A 17076-nucleotide genomic window follows, 5' to 3' on the forward strand; every position below is an offset into this window, starting at 1 on the left:
AGTCCACTTCCCCCACCAGACTGCTAGAGATGAGCACATCACGGAAACATATATACATGCCCAGTGGGTAGAATGGAACAGCTTCCAGTAAACACAGTGCTGCAGATGGCCCTGCTGATCTATAAAAAAAGAGAATATCGTCATCTCCTTCTTACACAATTCCAACTCGCAATGTTCACAATGCCTGGGTGGATCTCTGGCGACCCCAATTGTTCATCCTGTCCCGCGTTCTGGCCGCATTTAAGGATCTGAGGAGATGCTCAGTTTCTTGCATCCACTCTTCTTCCAGCTCTTTCCCTTTCTTATTCAGGGAAGGTTCCACTCGGTCACCAAGTGGACCTTTTATGAATTTTGAAAAGCTGCCGAACTGCCTGGAAAGGGCATCTAAAGGGATCTTCACCGCATGGGCAGCAGCGGCTCAAGATGTCAGCTCAGCAACACCTTCTCAAGGGGTAACTAGGGATGGGCCATAAACGCTGGACGAGCCAGAGAAGCTCAATCCCGTGAAGGAATATATATATATATACATATATATGTGTGTGTGTGTGTGTGTGTGTGTGTGTGTGTGTGTGTGTGTGTGTATTATCAAAAGACATTTGATGCAGTGACACACAATAGACTGGCGAGCAACATTCTAGCTCATGGAATGAAAGAGAAAGTGGACACTTGGATAAGCAATTGGCTGAGTGACAGAAAACAGAGAGTAATGATAATTGTTTGTTTTACACTTTGGAGGAAGCACCGTCGTGGAGTTCTCCGGGGGTCAGTGTTGGGACGCTTGCTTTTCTTGATATATATTATGACCTAGACCGTGGTGTGCCAAATATGGTCTTCAAATGTGGATGATAGGAAGGTTGGAAACGTTGTCAACTGTGATGGGATAGTCTTGAACTGCAAAAGGACATAAATATTTTGGTGGATTGATCAGACAAGTGACAGATGAAGTTCAATGCAGGGAATCATGAGGTGGCTCATTGTGGCAGGAAGAATATGGAGAGACAGTATAAAATAATGTTGAAGACTCTTAAGGAAATGCTGGAACAAAGGGACCTCGGTGTATACGTACATCGGTCATTGCATGTGGCAGGACATGTTGAGAGAGTTAATAAAGCATATGGTATCTCAATGTTTATTAATTGGGACATTGAGTACTAGAGTAAGGAGGCCATGTTGAACTTGAATATGAAACTAGTTAAGTCTCACCTGGAGCACTGCTTCCAGTTCTGGGCACGAGAATTGAGGAAGAACATTAATGCATTGGAGAGAATACAATGGAGATTGACAAGAACGATTTGTGAGATGAAGAAATGTAGCTATGAGGATAGTATGGTGAGGTGGGGACTGTTTCCCTTGGAGAAATGAAGGCTGAGGGGAGACTTGATAGTGCTACTCAAGACCCTGAGGGGTGTGGTCAGGGTACATTTTGAAGAACCTGTCCTCGCTCAAGAGAACATCAAGAACTAGAGGGCACAGATTCAAAATAATAGGTAAAAGGAGTAGAAGTGATGTGAGGAAAATCTTATTCATCCAGCTGGCAGTTGAAGTCTGGAATGACCTTCCTGAAAGGGTTTTCGAATCACTTTTGATCGAAGTATTCAAAAGGGAATTGGATCACTACCTGAAAAGAGTGAATGTGCAAGGTTAAGGGGATAAAGCAGGGGAGTGGGGCGAGGTAGAATTTTTTTTCAGAGAGTCAGTGCACACTCGATGGACCAACTGGCCTCCTTTTGCGCTGTAAAAATTCCTGTGATTCTGCGAGAAGGAGACAGGTTTATGGTTAAAGACACCAGAAACAGAGGCGACATGAGGAATGGTGTGTTTTTTTTAAACACAGCAAGTTTGTTGAGACCTGGAAGCTGCCGCCTGACAGGTCGTTAGAAACAGGTAATCTCACGAACTTCAATAGAGAATTGGGTTAAAACTTTAAAAGAAAGAATAAATTGCAGGGATATTGGGAAAGAGGGAGAAAGATGAATTAAATACGGTGCTTCAGAAAGGAACTCACAAAAAGACAGTGGGATGAATGGGCAACTCAGCTCGTCATCATGATATCACTCTGTATTCTGTAAAATGTGTTGGTGTTCCATTAATCAAATTCCATTTTCTCTTTTTTAGTTGGTTTTGGAGTTTGGCAGAGTGTTTCTCAAGGTCAGTCTCAACATCCCTCCCTAAAGTAACGACCATTACTTTTAAATCATCCGGTTGGTTTGATCGAAGTGAATTTGATGGCTGCACCTCAACATCTCTGGAGAATGTTGGCGGTAATGCAGATCAGTTTCCCAGCACCTGCCCTGGTGACAAAACGGCGGATGAGACAACAGGAGCATAAGAACATAGCAGCAGGAGTAGGTCATGAACTGCCCCGGTGCCAGTATTGACTGTGCTGCACTTTCGGAGGTAGATGTATGTACCCTTTGATTTGAGCTGCATAATCCAGGCCGACAGTCCCCACGGTGCCAGTACTGAGGGAGTGCTGCACTGTTGGAGGTAGATGTATATACTCTAGGATTTGAGCTCCATAATCCAGTCCGACACTCCCCCTGGTGCTAGTACTGAGGGAGTGCTGCACTGTCGGAGCTAGATGAAAAACTCTAGGATTTGAGCCCCGTAATCCAGTCCGACACTCCTCCCGGTGCCAGTAATGAGGGAGTGCTGCACTGTCCGAGGTTGATGTATATATTATAGGACTTGAGCTCCATAATTCAGACAGGACTCCCCAGTGCAAATACTAAGGCAGCGCTGGGATGACAGAAGTGCCATGTTTCAGATGAGACCGGGAAACAATTAGTCCGAGAACGAGGAAAATGAGGGCAAAGGTCGCTATTTGATATAATATAACTGAAGAGATGTCCACAGTGTCCTGTGGTCTAATACTTCTCCATCAAGCACATAGCACTGTAAAAACACATTGTGCGGACATTGCCTCATTTATTTTCGTGGGATCTTTCCATGCACACACTTAGGGCTGCAATTCACTCATCATTGCATGGGCTACTTTGGAATACCGCATATGTGTCTGGGAAGCTGTCTGGGACGCGCACAGGCTGTAAAGTAGCGCTTTGGATACAATTATTTTTTTCATTAATTTGTGATCGCACTTGAACTCTCGTTTTGTGGAAACTCAACACCGGATATCACGCAGATCGATGGACTTCGCGTGGCCAAGATGGATCCTTGCGATCCATTTCTAATTGTCCTGTCCATTGGCTCTCCCGCAGATCAGCTGCTAACGCCGGTGTTGTTCCTTGATGAAGCCACTGCAGTGTATGAGCTGGGAGAGACCGTCACCCTTACCTGTAATGTCACTGGAGCCGATCAGAGGAAAGTCTGTGCCTTCTACAGAGGTGATCAACTGCTCTCCTCTAATGAAATCACCACGAATGGCAACGTCGGTAGATTCCTGGTTACTGATAGGAGCAACTGTGGTCGATACCAGTGCCAATAACTAATTCTCATCAAGAGGAAGCAGTTGGCGTCCTCGGTGAGCGAGGCAGTGACGGTGACTGTAGTAGGTGAGTGACAGAGAACACGGAGCGTGAACATGTCTATTAGAGCCTCTTGCTGTTTAGACAAATCCGTGTTGTATTCACGGAGGCCTTCAGTGCCTGAGAGAGGAGGGAGCGATGGGATCCATCACTGGCGTTGCTCAACTCTGGACAATATGCCGGAAAGGAAACCTATCACAGTACATTTAGAGTGCAGAGGGAGGCCAATCGGCCCATCAAGTCTGCACTGGCTCTTTTGAATAGGATTCTACCTCATCCCACTCACCTGCCCTATTCCCCCAATATTGCACATTCTCTCTTTTCAGACCGCAATCCAATTCGCTGTTGAACACATCGATCGATTTTTTTTTTTGTTATTCTATTATATATATTTTTATTTCCCTCCAAATGCAGGCTTTCATCACTGTCAAGGAATCATGTATCCTTTAACATCAATGGCCGTGCGTCCGTGCAGAACCAGATTGGTGCTGAAAGAAAGGACATTTTTTCGAGGCTTTTCATCTTGAACTCATCAGGACAGTCGCAAGAATACCGATGTGAGAGGGAGTGGCTTTAAAACTATTTAATACTGGACCTGAAAAATCTTACCGAATCGATCTTCAGCTCAACACCTGACCTGAACCTCTCGAGCACTGGGCTCCGAATTCACACTCTGTGAATCATTCTTACTGGCAATGGGCGAGAACATATCTGGACAAAAAACTGTATATTGTATCAACGTTGCATATCTGGCATTCATTTATGGAACTTAATTGTTGGAAAATAGCTGGGATTCTTTATATATATATATACATATATATATAATCTATCTTGATATTCATTTATTCATTTTACATATATATATGTGCGCGTATATATATATACATATATGCATATATTATATCGAACTATGTATTTTATATGCACATTATGTACCTTATCTACCTGCTTATTTGTCTATGTATATATATAAAGAAATTAACAGATGGATAGATTATGTATAATATGCATATAATAAATAACTTTATATATATATAAATACATGTATGTACATATCTATATATATATACATACATATATATAAATTCATTTATTTATATGTATATTATATATAATCTATCCATCGATAGATTATGTATAATATACAAATAAATAAATTCATATATATACATATATAAATACATGTATTTGCATATCTATATATATACAATAATATATATAAATTCATTTATGTATATGTATATTATATATAATCTATCCATCTATTCATTTACTTATATGTATAGTATATATATATAATCTATCTATTTATCTCTCTATATATACTCACTTATTTATATGTATAATATTCATATATATTACTTATTTATCTATCTATGTATGTATCTATATACATATATATCCATATATATATTCATTTCATTACATGTATATTATATATATGAAGAATCCCTTCTATTTTCTAACACTGAAGGAATTCCACAAATTAAATCTAGCCCTCACATGTCACATCCATCCCGTTTTCCCCGATGCTTTCTTCATAAAAATCCAATCCCATTGGGGTGTGTTAGTGGGCGTGGGGTGTAGGGGATCCGCAGATCTGAGAATCTTGCAAGTGTTTTTGAAATTCTGAAATCTTTAATTTGCTATAAAGTGCTTTGGGGCACCGTGCTGTTGTGGGGGACAGCACATAATCCCAACTTTGCGTTCACGGCTTTTCAAACAAATACCAGACGAGTTCCTCTATTGCTGAATGTACGCTCACAATGTTCAGGATTACCCATCAATACAGTGCAATCGATATTCAGTCATTCCTTTTCAATCAACATGAATATCCACTGATCCATTTCTAATTTCCCTGATTTCTATTTCACCGTAGGTCCACTAACAAGACCAGTCATATTTCCTGATCAACCGACTGGGGTGTATGCACTGGGAGAGACTGTCACCTTTTCCTGCACCGCCGCTACAGATTACCGCTGGAAATCCCTCTTTCACAGAGAGGGAAGAAAATTCTCCTATCCTCAGGTTGTCACAAGGCGAGAGGTTGGAATAATCAGGGTTGACAGCAGAGACCAAGGAGGACACTACCAATGTCGATATAAAACTTCCGTCAATGTCAGGCAGTTTTGGCCCCAGCTCAGCGAGACTGTCTCTGTCATTATAACAGGTGAGTGATGGGAAACATAATGTGTCACTCGAATGCCCTGGGTATTGGCAAATGGGGCAAAATTGATCTCGGGTGAAAAACGGGCGAGGGTAAATCTGCCACAAGCTGCCCGCTTTTTTGATGGCGTTGAAGGCAATATGAACCCGGCAATGTTTTCAACAGCCTCCCAATCAGGTGTCTCCTGTTTCAGGCTACATTGAGAGGAGGGACATCACACCCAGTGAGTTGGAATTTTGACAACAGGATCCAGACTGGAGAAACAAGAGCAAGGAGGTTATGCTGAATTTAATTCAGGAACTGGTTAGGCCTCAGCTGGAATATTGCGCACAGTTCTGGGCGCCACATTATAGGAAGGATGTGAACACGTTGGGGAGAGTGCAGAAGAGGTTAACAAGAATGGTCCTGATGAGACCTTTCCAGAATGTAACGAATTTTGGAAAATTAACTCCAGCGCATCGGCTCCCTCATTAGCCACGTCTTTAAAGACCCTAGGATGAAATCCATCAAGACCCGGAAACTTGTAAGCCCACAGCTCCATTCGTTTGCTGAGCACCGTTTCCCTAGTGATTGTAATTTCACCGATTTCCCTTCTCCCTTCCATCTCCAGATTTGCAGCTATCACTGGAATGGCTTTTGTATCCTCTGTAGTGAAAGCAGAAGCGAAATATTTGTTCATTTCATCTGCCGTTTCCGTATTATCTACTATTAACTCCCCACTTTACAAGCTCCAAAGATAATGGAGGCATCATTGAGACTTGCGTGTTTATTGTGCGGTGGGGAGAATTCACCTGTTTCAGCAGAGGCGACACATATATAAACTCCACACATTCACCCTCCCTCAGTAAATTAATAAATTGTTAATGGAGGAGATGGAAAATGCAAGTTTAACTCTCCGCAGGTTGGAGAACCTTTCCTGAGATGAACGTGATCCAATCCCACCATCTGCTGGCCGATCACGGCTACTGCAGGCGCTGCTCTTTGCCAGTCTCCAGGTGGCTGGGTGCGGGCACAGGCTGATGGGGTGCGAACGCTTCAAAGGGGATTCAAATTTGCAGCGGATGCTCGGCTGGTGCATTCGCCCTTTAGCAGCGGACACTGCCCAAGAGCTCGGCTCCTCTTTCCCCGTTGGATATATTGTCTGGAGATGGTGTTTGGGGAATATTCCAGGTGCAGTTTGGACGTTTGGTACAGATTTCAGACGCTGCTCCCAGTGTCAGCATCATTTTGCTGTGCTCTGAAAAACCCTCTGCAAGACATTGTCAATGTTTAACCCCCACCCCGCATCCCCCACCAACACACACACTGCATTTTGCTAAAGGCTTCAAATGAATTCGTTCCCAGCATAATTTTCTCCATTTCTCAGACCGACTGGCAAAGAGCAAGCGCCTGCAGTAGCCGCATGCTGCCAGCAGATGGTAGCATTGGATCACTTTCATCTCAGGCGAGACTCTCGAACATGTCCAGAATTATATCGCCCCCATTATCATTTTCTGGAGCTGGGGGTGGGTGGTTGGCGGTGATTGGGTAGAGATTAGATTTGGGATTTTAATATAACATTTACTGGGGGACAGTGAATGTGGCGATTACATTTGCGGTTTTAATACAACATTCAATGAGGGGCGCGAATGTGTGGAAATTATATGTGGGGCTTTAATACAACATTTATTGGGGGGATGGTGAATGTGTGGAGATTATATTTGGGACTTTATCAGCTCCAAAGATAATGGAGGCATCATTGAAAATCTGTGCGTTTATTGTGCGGTGGGGATAATTCATCTGTTTCATCAGGGTCGACACCTATATAAACTCCACACATTCACCCTCCCTCAGTAAATTAATAAATTGATAATGGGGGAGATGGAATGTGAAAGTTTAACTCTCCGCAGGTTGCAGAACCGTTCCTGAGATGAAAGTGATTCAATGCCACCATCAGCTGGCGGATCACGACTACTGCAGGCGCTGCTCTTTGCCAGTCTGAGAGAGGTTCACTCGGTGGCTGGATCCGGGCACAAGCTGACGCGGTGTGAACGCTTCAAAGGAGATTCAAATTGCAGCGGCCGTTCGGCTGGTGCATTCGGCCCTTTAGCAGCGGACACTGCCCAAGAGCTCGGCTCCTCTTTCCCCGTTGGATATATTGTCTGGAGATTGTGTTTGGGGGATTATTCCAGGCTGCAATGTGGACGTTTGGTACAGATTTCAGACACTGCTCCCAGTGTCAGCATCACTTTGCTGTGCTCTGTAAACCCTCTGCTAGACATTGTCAATGTTTAACCGCACCAGCCACCAACACACATGCTGCATTTTGCTAAAGGCTTCATATGAATTCGTTCCCAGGATAATTTTCTCCATTTCTCATATCGACTGGCAAAGAGTAGCGCCTGCAGTCGCCGTGTGCTGCCAACAGATGGTAGCATTGGATCACTTTCATCTCAGGCGAGTCTCTCCAACATGTCGAGACTGATATCGCCCCCATTATCATTTTCTGGGGATGGGGGAGGGTGGTTGGCGGTGAATGGATGGAGATTATATTTGGGATTTCAATACAATATTTACTGGGGGACAGTGAATGTGGGGATTATATTTGCGGCATTAATACAGCATTCACTGGAGACGGCGAATGTGTGGACATTTTCTGTGGGGCTTTAATACAACATTTATTGGAGGGATGGTGAATGTGTGGAGATTATATTTGGGGCTTTAACAGATCCAAAGGTAATGGAGGCATCATTGAGACTCTGTGTGTTTATTGTGCGGTGGGGAGAATTCACCTGTTTCAGCAGAGGCGACACATATATAAACTTCACACATTCACCCTCCCTCAGTAAATTAATAAATTGTTAATGGAGGAGATGGAAAATGCAAGTTTAACTCTCCACAGGTTGGAGAACCTTTCCTGAGATGAACGTCATCCAATCCCACCATCTGCTGGCCGATCACGGCTACTGCGTGGTACAGATTTCAGACGCTGCTCCCAGTGTCAGCATCATTTTGCTGTGCTCTGAAAAACCCTCTGCAAGACATTGTCAATGTTTAACCCCCACCCCGCATCCCCCACCAACACACACACTGCATTTTGCTAAAGGCTTCAAATGAATTCGTTCCCAGCATAATTTTCTCCATTTCTCAGACCGACTGGCGAAGAGCAAGTGCCTGCAGTAGCCGCATGCTGCCAGCAGATGGTAGCATTGGATCACTTTCATCTCAGGCGAGACTCTCGAACATGTCCAGAATTATATCGCCCCCATTATCATTTTCTGGAGCTGGGGGTGGGTGGTTGGCGGTGAATGGGTAGAGATTAGATTTGGGATTTTAATATAACATTTACTGGGGGACAGTGAATGTGGCGATTACATTTGCGGTTTTAATACAACATTCAATGAGGGGCGCGAATGTGTGGAAATTATATGTGGGGCTTTAATACAACATTTATTGGGGGGAATGTGTGGAGATTATATTTGGGACTTTATCAGCTCCAAAGATAATGGAGGCATCATTGAAAATCTGTGCGTTTATTGTGCGGTGGGGATAATTCATCTGTTTCATCAGGGTCGACACCTATATAAACTCCACACATTCACCCTCCCTCAGTAAATTAATAAATTGATAATGGGGGAGATGGAATGTGAAAGTTTAACTCTCCGCAGGTTGCAGAACCGTTCCTGAGATGAAAGTGATTCAATGCCACCATCAGCTGGCGGATCACGACTACTGCAGGCGCTGCTCTTTGCCAGTCTGAGAGAGGTTCACTCGGTGGCTGGATCCGGGCACAAGCTGATGCGGTGTGAACGCTTCAAAGGAGATTCAAATTGCAGCGGCCGTTCGGCTGGTGCATTCGGCCCTTTAGCAGCGGACACTGCCCAAGAGCTCGGCTCCTCTTTCCCCGTTGGATATATTGTCTGGAGATTGTGTTTGGGGGATTATTCCAGGCTGCAATGTGGACGTTTGGTACAGATTTCAGACACTGCTCCAGTGTCAGCATCACTTTGCTGTGCTCTGTAAACCCTCTGCAAGACATTGTCAATGTTTAATCCCACCCCGCACCAGCAACCAACACACATACTGCATTTTGCTAAAGGCTTCACATGAATTTGTTCCCAAGATAATTTTCTCCATTTCTCATATCGACTGGCAAAGAGTAGCGCCTGCAGTCGCCGTGTGCTGCCAACAGATGGTAGCATTGGATCACTTTCATCTCAGGCTAGTCTCTCCAACATGTCGAGACTGATATCGCCCCCATTATCATTTTCTGGGGATGGGGGAGGGTGGTTGGCGGTGAATGGGTGGAGATTATATTTGGGATTTCAATATAATATTTACTGGGGGACAGTGAATGTGGGGATTATATTTGCGGCTTTAATACAGCATTCACTGGAGGGGGCGAATGTGTGGACATTTTCTGTGGGGCTTTAATACAACATTTATTGGAGGGATGGTGAATGTGTGGAGATTATATTTGGGGCTTTAACAGATCCAAAGATAATGGAGGCATCATTGAGACTCTGTGTGTTTATTGTGCGGTGGGGAAGATTCACCTGTTTCACGAGAGTCGATGCCAGTATTTGAAAGGGAGACTCTCGCTGACAATTCTGTTAGAGACTTTGGGTGAGGTTTAGAACTGGCAGATATCGGGAACCCAGGCACCGGGCAGGAAACACAGCCGCCTGGTCTCTCGCTCTTTGCTGCAGAGAACAGTGTCAATCCCCCCTCTCTGTACTGTCACTAACTACCACCACATTTCTGTTTGCTCCCCCCAATTGAATGGCTTCCTGTATCACTGTGCAATGGCCAGTCTGCTCACCCACCCGGTAACTCCCTGCTCTCATCCAAACAGAGCCTCAAGCCGATTGGACAATTGCACAGGTTCACACCCCTGCACTGCTGCCCTCTGGGTTCCCTCGCCTGTCTCAGTCACGCCTGCCCCAGACCACTGACTGAATCAGAAACCGAAAAGAATCAGGCGGATTCCAAACGTTTATTTCCCTTTTCCCTCCACTTATTGTTTTAAGTGTCCCCCTTTTCCCCAGATGCGGGTTTTGATCTTATTGTGTGCACACAGGTCACTATTGGATTCTGAATCGACCATTAATACTACTTCTTTTCCAATTACGGCTCTGCCCAATCTGCCCTATGTAGTCTATTATGGCAGGAGTGTATCAGTGACAGCACATGATACACTTCAGCAGCTTTGTTCATAAGCGTTTATTTTCTGTTTTCACAGTGCTTGATACTGATGGAATATATCCAGGGGTCAGTTGGAAGGAAAAGTCTGCAGTGTGAAATCTTTCATTTAAGATGTTATATAAGACAGATCTTTCACGTCTTTGTGTTTATTGTTACAAAAAACGCTTAAATTCCCGTTCCTTAATGCCAAATATTTCCATCTCTTCTGTCAACATATTTCCAGTGTGTGCGTGTCTCTGTGTATGCCTGTGTGTGTGTGTATGCGTGTGTCTGCGCTTGTGGGTGCCTATGTGTTTGCGACTGCGTGTGTCAATATGTGTGGGTGTCCGTGTGTGTATATCTGTGTCTGTGCGTATGGGTGTCTGTGTGTGCCTGTGCCTGCATGGCTCTATGTGAGTGTGTGTGCATGTACTTCTTTGGTGGCTGTGTATGTGTGTGTGTGCCTGTGTGCATGTTTGTGCACCTTGGTATGTGTGCCTGCCTGTGTGTATGTGTGTGTGTGTGTGTGTGTCTGTCTGTTTGTGCCCGTGTGCCTGTCTGTGATTGTGTCTGTGCCTGTGTGCGAGTATGTGCACCTTGGTTTGTGTGTGTGTGCATCGTATGCCTGTTTGTTTTTGTGTGTCTCTAGGTGTCTGCCTGTGTGTGTGTGGGTGTGTGTGTTTCTGTGTGCCTGTCTGTATGTTTGTGTGTGTGTTTTTTTCCTGTGTGCATGTCTCTCTGTGTGTGTGCTGTGTGCATGTGTGCTTGTATATGTGTTTGTGCCTGTGTGTGTGTGCTCACGCTCACTCACGTGTGGGTGTGCCTGTTTGGGGGAATTCTTTAGGAAGAGGTCTATACCTATACTTCCTGATTGCAATTGTTTGTTAGTTCGAAATTGCGAGTTGTTAAAATAAGTTTTGTTTTAAGGTTAAATAATCATTCTGTGTTTTTGAAAGGAGCCTTGTCATAGTCTCTTTTCTTCGGGATAATAATGATATTGAAACTCAATTACCAATTTGGGGTAAAGTTAAGCATTAAAGAAAACAATGGTGTGCCCCCAGGAGTAATGGGGCTTGATAATTCGGGGACCCCACCCATCCCGGTCGTTAAAGAATTTCGTTCACAGGAGGGATAAGGCAAGTTGGATTGTTGGTGAAAAAATGTGCACACAAGAAAGAAGAGGGTTGAATACCGTTATGCAAAGAAGGTTGTATTATTTCAGGCTGAGCTGAGCACTGTCAGGGATTGCCTGAGGCGGAAATCTGTAGCTGCAACTCAGAGGAACTTCCTCTCGGCCAAGGACAAAGGAGACCTGAGCCCCTGGCAGGATGAACGGGGCATCAGAACAAAGTCTGGAGCAAAACATGTTAGACCTAATCTCAATGCTGTGCTCACGTTATGTCTATTACGCCTTGTAGTTAATGGATCATTTGTACATCATCACAGCTGCAACCATAAATGAAAACCCCCAACCGAGTTAAACACCCCAATTCTTCCCCTCTTGTATGTTTATCTGAGCTACAACAGTCCCAAAAACCTCGAATGCAAGTACCTTTGAAAGTGAAACCAAAACTCAACTTGACCTCTTCTTTACACGCAGGTACATGAATGAAAATCAAAAATAACCATTAAAGCAGAAATTCATTCCTAACACCGACAAACTTACTTAAACTGCCTCAATTTCCTAACACGACCCTCTCCATCAAAACTGTTTCCATCAATCCACTTCTTAAATATAAAATCTCGCCAAAACTCCGCTCCTCCTAACCGCTACCCACATCTCCAATCTCCATTTCTTCTCCAATTTACCATAAACGTGCTGTCTGCTCGCAAATCGTTGTCCATCAGTGCTGAATCTTCATGTTTCAATCTATCCAACTGGGATACTGCCCGTGTCACTGTGTGAAGAGGGAGCACATCAGGATTGTACATGGCGTGAATGTGACAAAGTTACAAAATGGGATATGGGCAGGTGGATGAAGTAATGGGAATGGGAAATTTAACGATAGAGCGGCCTCAAAGGTGAAAATGCCTCCTTACCACCTTGTTCACTTAGCTAATTGTGGTTAAAGGGAATACAGCTGAGTGGTTGTACGCTTCCGTCACATGTATGCGGTCCTATGTTCGATCCCCGGCATCTCCCCATTGCAAGTGTTAAATTCCACCCCAGTAAATGTGGGTGTTTCCAATGTTTTTACTGGGATAAAGACTCAGATGCACCAGCCGAATGGCCGCTGCAAATTTCAATCCCCTTTGCAGCGTTTACACCCCATCAGCCTGTGTCCAGGCCCAGCCACCCAGTGACTGAACCTCTCTGAGACTGGCAAAGAGCAGCGCCTGCAGTAGCCGTGAGCCGCCAGCAGATGGTGGCATTGGATCACTTTCATCCCAGGAAAGCTTCCCCAACCTGTAGAGAGTTAAACTTGCCCTTTACATCTCCCTCATTATCAGTTTATTCATTTATTGAGGCGGGGGTGGGGGAGGTGAAAGTGTGGGGATTATATTTGAAGCCTTAATAAAGTGTTTTCTGGGGAGTGGGGTGGGCTGAATGCGTGGAGAATATATTTGGGGCTTTAATTTTTTTGGGGGGTGTGAATTTGTGGGGATTATAGTTGAGGCCTTGATAAAACATTTACTGGGCGGGTGTGGGTGGGGAGGGGCAGAGGTGAAGTTGTTTTGGGCTTTAACATTTCCAAACATAATGGAGGTATCATTGAGACTCTGTGTGTTTATTGTGCGCTGGGAAGGATTCACCTGTTTCACCAGAGTCGACGCCAGCTTTTGAAAGGGAGACTCTCGTTGACAATTCTGTTAGAGACTTTGTGTGAGGTTTAGATCCGTGTCCTATTGAGGATCGTCTGTTCAATCCACTGAGACAAACATTGATCTGTTGGATTCTCTTCCCCACACGCATTTCGGTGGCAATTTTAAACACGCTCAAAACGTGATCGAAAATGTATTTGATGGAATAAAAAATTATGAACTGTCATGAGGATTATGATATGAAAAAGCAAAAAAAGGACTCAGCGGGTGAATGCGGGAAAAAATATTGCTCACATGTTTCCAGGAGTCTAAATGAGCAAAATAAAACAGAGAATACGGGGGTATTAAAATCGCCCCTCACCCACACACAACCAGCTACCACCTCCACCCCCACCCCAACTGCAAGAGACCCCCAACACCCGCAGGCCACCCCACAAGCACAGCACCCGAGCCGCAGAATGCCGCACCCGAAAAGCCCACTTCCCTGGATACAGACCACCCCGCATGCAGTTGCCGTCCCCCCGCACAAGGCTTTACCCCCACAGCCCCTCACCCCCACAGACCCTCACCCCCACAGCCTCCACACCCGCACAGCCCCTCACCCCCACAGCCCCTAACCCCCACAGCCCCTCACACCCACAGCCCCTCACCCCCACAGACCCTCACCCACACAGCCCCTAACCCCCACAGCCCCTCACACCCAAAGCCCCTCACCCACACAGACCCTCACCCCCACAGCCCCTCACCCCCACAGACCCTCACCCCCACAGCCTCCACACCCACACAGCCCCTCACCCCCACAGGCCCTCACCCCTACAGCCCCTCACCCCCACAGACCCTCACTCCCAAAGACCCCCACCCCCACAGCCCTCACCCCCACAGCCTCCACACCCACACAGCCCCTCACCCCCACAGCTCCTCACCCCCACAGCCCCTCACCCCCACAGTCCCTCAACCGCACAGACCCTCACCCCCACAGCCACTCACCCCAACAGCGCCTCACCCCCACAGCCCCTCACCCCCACAGCACCTCACCCATACAGACCCTCACCCGCACAGCCCCTCACCCGTACAGTCCCTCAACTGCACAGCCCCTCACCCCAACAGCGCCTCACACACACAGCCCCTCACCCCCAAAGTCCCTCAACTGCACAGCCCCTCACCCGCACAGCCCCTCAACCACACAGCCCCTCACCTGCACAGTCCCTCAGCCCCACAGACCCTCACCCCCACAGCCCCTCACCCCACAGTGCCTCATCCCCACAGCCTCTCACCCCCACAGCCCCTCACCCAGACAAAGCCTCACCCCCACAGCCCCTCACCCACAAAGTGCCTCACATACACAGTCCCTCACCCACACAGCCCCTCAACCACACAGCCCCTCACCCACACAGTCCGTCACACACACAGCCCCTCACCCGCACAGCCCCTCACCCGCACAGCCCCTCACCCGCACAGTCCGTCACCCGCACAGCCCCTCACCCACACAACCTCCTCACCCCAACAGATTCCACACCCCCACAGATGCTCACCCCCCACAGCCTCCTCACCCGCACAGCCCCTCACCCACAAAGTGCCTCACATACACAACCCCTCACCCGCACAGCCCCTCACACCCACAGCCCCTCAACCCCACAGCCCCTCACCCCCACAGCCCCTCACCCCCACAGACTGTCACCCGCACAGACCCTCACCCGCACAGCCCCTCACCCCCACAGACCCTTGCCCCCACAGACTCTCACCCCTACAGCACCTCACACCCACAGACTCTCACCCCTACACACCCTCACCGCGACAGCACCTCACCCGAAAAGACCCTCACACTCACAGCCCCTCACCCCCACAGCCCCTCACACACACAGCCCCTCACACACACAGCACCTCACCCCCACAGTCCCTCAACTGCACAGCCCCTCACCCGCACAGCCCCTCAACCACACAGCCCCTCACACCCACCGCACCTCACCCGCACAACCCCTCACCACCAACAGCCCCTCACCCCCACAGCCCCTCACCCCCACAGCCCATCACACCCACAGCACCTCACCCGCACAACCCCTCACCCACACAGCCCCTCACCCCACAGTGCCTCACCCCCACTGCCCCTCACCCAGACAAAGCCTCACCCCCACAGCCCCTCACCCACAAAGTGCCTCACATACACAGCCCCTCACCCACACAGTCCGTCACCTGCACAGCCCCTCACCCACACAGCCCCTCACCCACACAGCCCCTCACCCGCACAGTCCATCACCCACACAGCCCCTCACCCACAAAGTCCCTCACCCGCACAGCCCCTCACCCACACAGCCCCTCACCCGCACAGCCCCTCACCCGCACAGTCCGTCACCCACACAACCTCCTCACCCCCACAGACTCCACACCCCCACAGATGCTCACCCCCCACAGCCTCCTCACCCGCACAGCCCCTCACCCACAAAGTGCCTCACATACACAACCCCTCACCCGCACAGCCTCTCACACCCACAGCCCCTCAACCCCACAGCCCCTCACCCCCACAGACCGTCACACTCACAGCCCCTCAACCCCACATTCCCTCACCCCCACAGCCCCTCACACCCACAGCCCCTCATCCGCACTGCCCCTCACATGCACAATCCCTCACCCCCACAGCCCCTCACCCCCACAACGCCTCACCCCCACAGCCCCTCACCCCCACAGCCCCTCACCCACAGAGCCGCTCACTCGCACAGTCCCTCACCCGCACAGACCCTCACCCCCACAGCCCCTCACCCAAACAGACCCTCACCCCCACAGACCCTCACTGCCACAGCCACTCACCCGCACAGACCCTCACCCCCACAGTCCCTCACCCGCACAGACCCTCACCCACACAGACCCTCACCCCCACAGTCACTCACCCCCACAGCCCCTCACCCCCACAGCCACTCACCCGCACAGACCCTCACCCCCACAGTCATTCACCCGCACAGACCCTCACCCGCACAGTCCCTCAACCACACAGACTCTCAACCCCACAGCCCCTCACCCCCACAGTCCCTCACCCGCAAAGACTCTCAACCCCACAGCCCCTCACCCGCACAGCCCCTCACCCCCACAGCCCCTCACCCCCACAGCCCCTCACCCACAGAGCCCCTCACCCACAGAGCCCCTCACTCGCACAGACTCTCACACCCACAGCCCCTCACCCGCACAGACCCTCACCCCCACAGCCCCTCTCCTGCACAATCCCTCACCCCCACAGCCCCTCACCCCGATAGCCCCTCACCCACAGAGCCCCTCACACACAGAGCCCCTCACCCGCACCTCCCCTCACCCGCACAGACCCTCACCCGCAAAGACCCTCACCTCCACAGTACCTCACCCCCACAGACCCTCAACCCCACAGCCACTCACCCGCACAGACCCTCAACAACACAGCCCCTCTCCCGCACCGACCCTCACCCACACAGAACCTCACCCCCACAGCCCCTCACCCCCACAGCCCCTCACCCCCACAGCACCTCACCCCCACAG

The sequence above is a fragment of the Carcharodon carcharias genome, chromosome 39 (genome assembly GCF_017639515.1).
Source record: "Carcharodon carcharias isolate sCarCar2 chromosome 39, sCarCar2.pri, whole genome shotgun sequence".
Lineage (NCBI taxonomy): Eukaryota > Metazoa > Chordata > Chondrichthyes > Lamniformes > Lamnidae > Carcharodon > Carcharodon carcharias.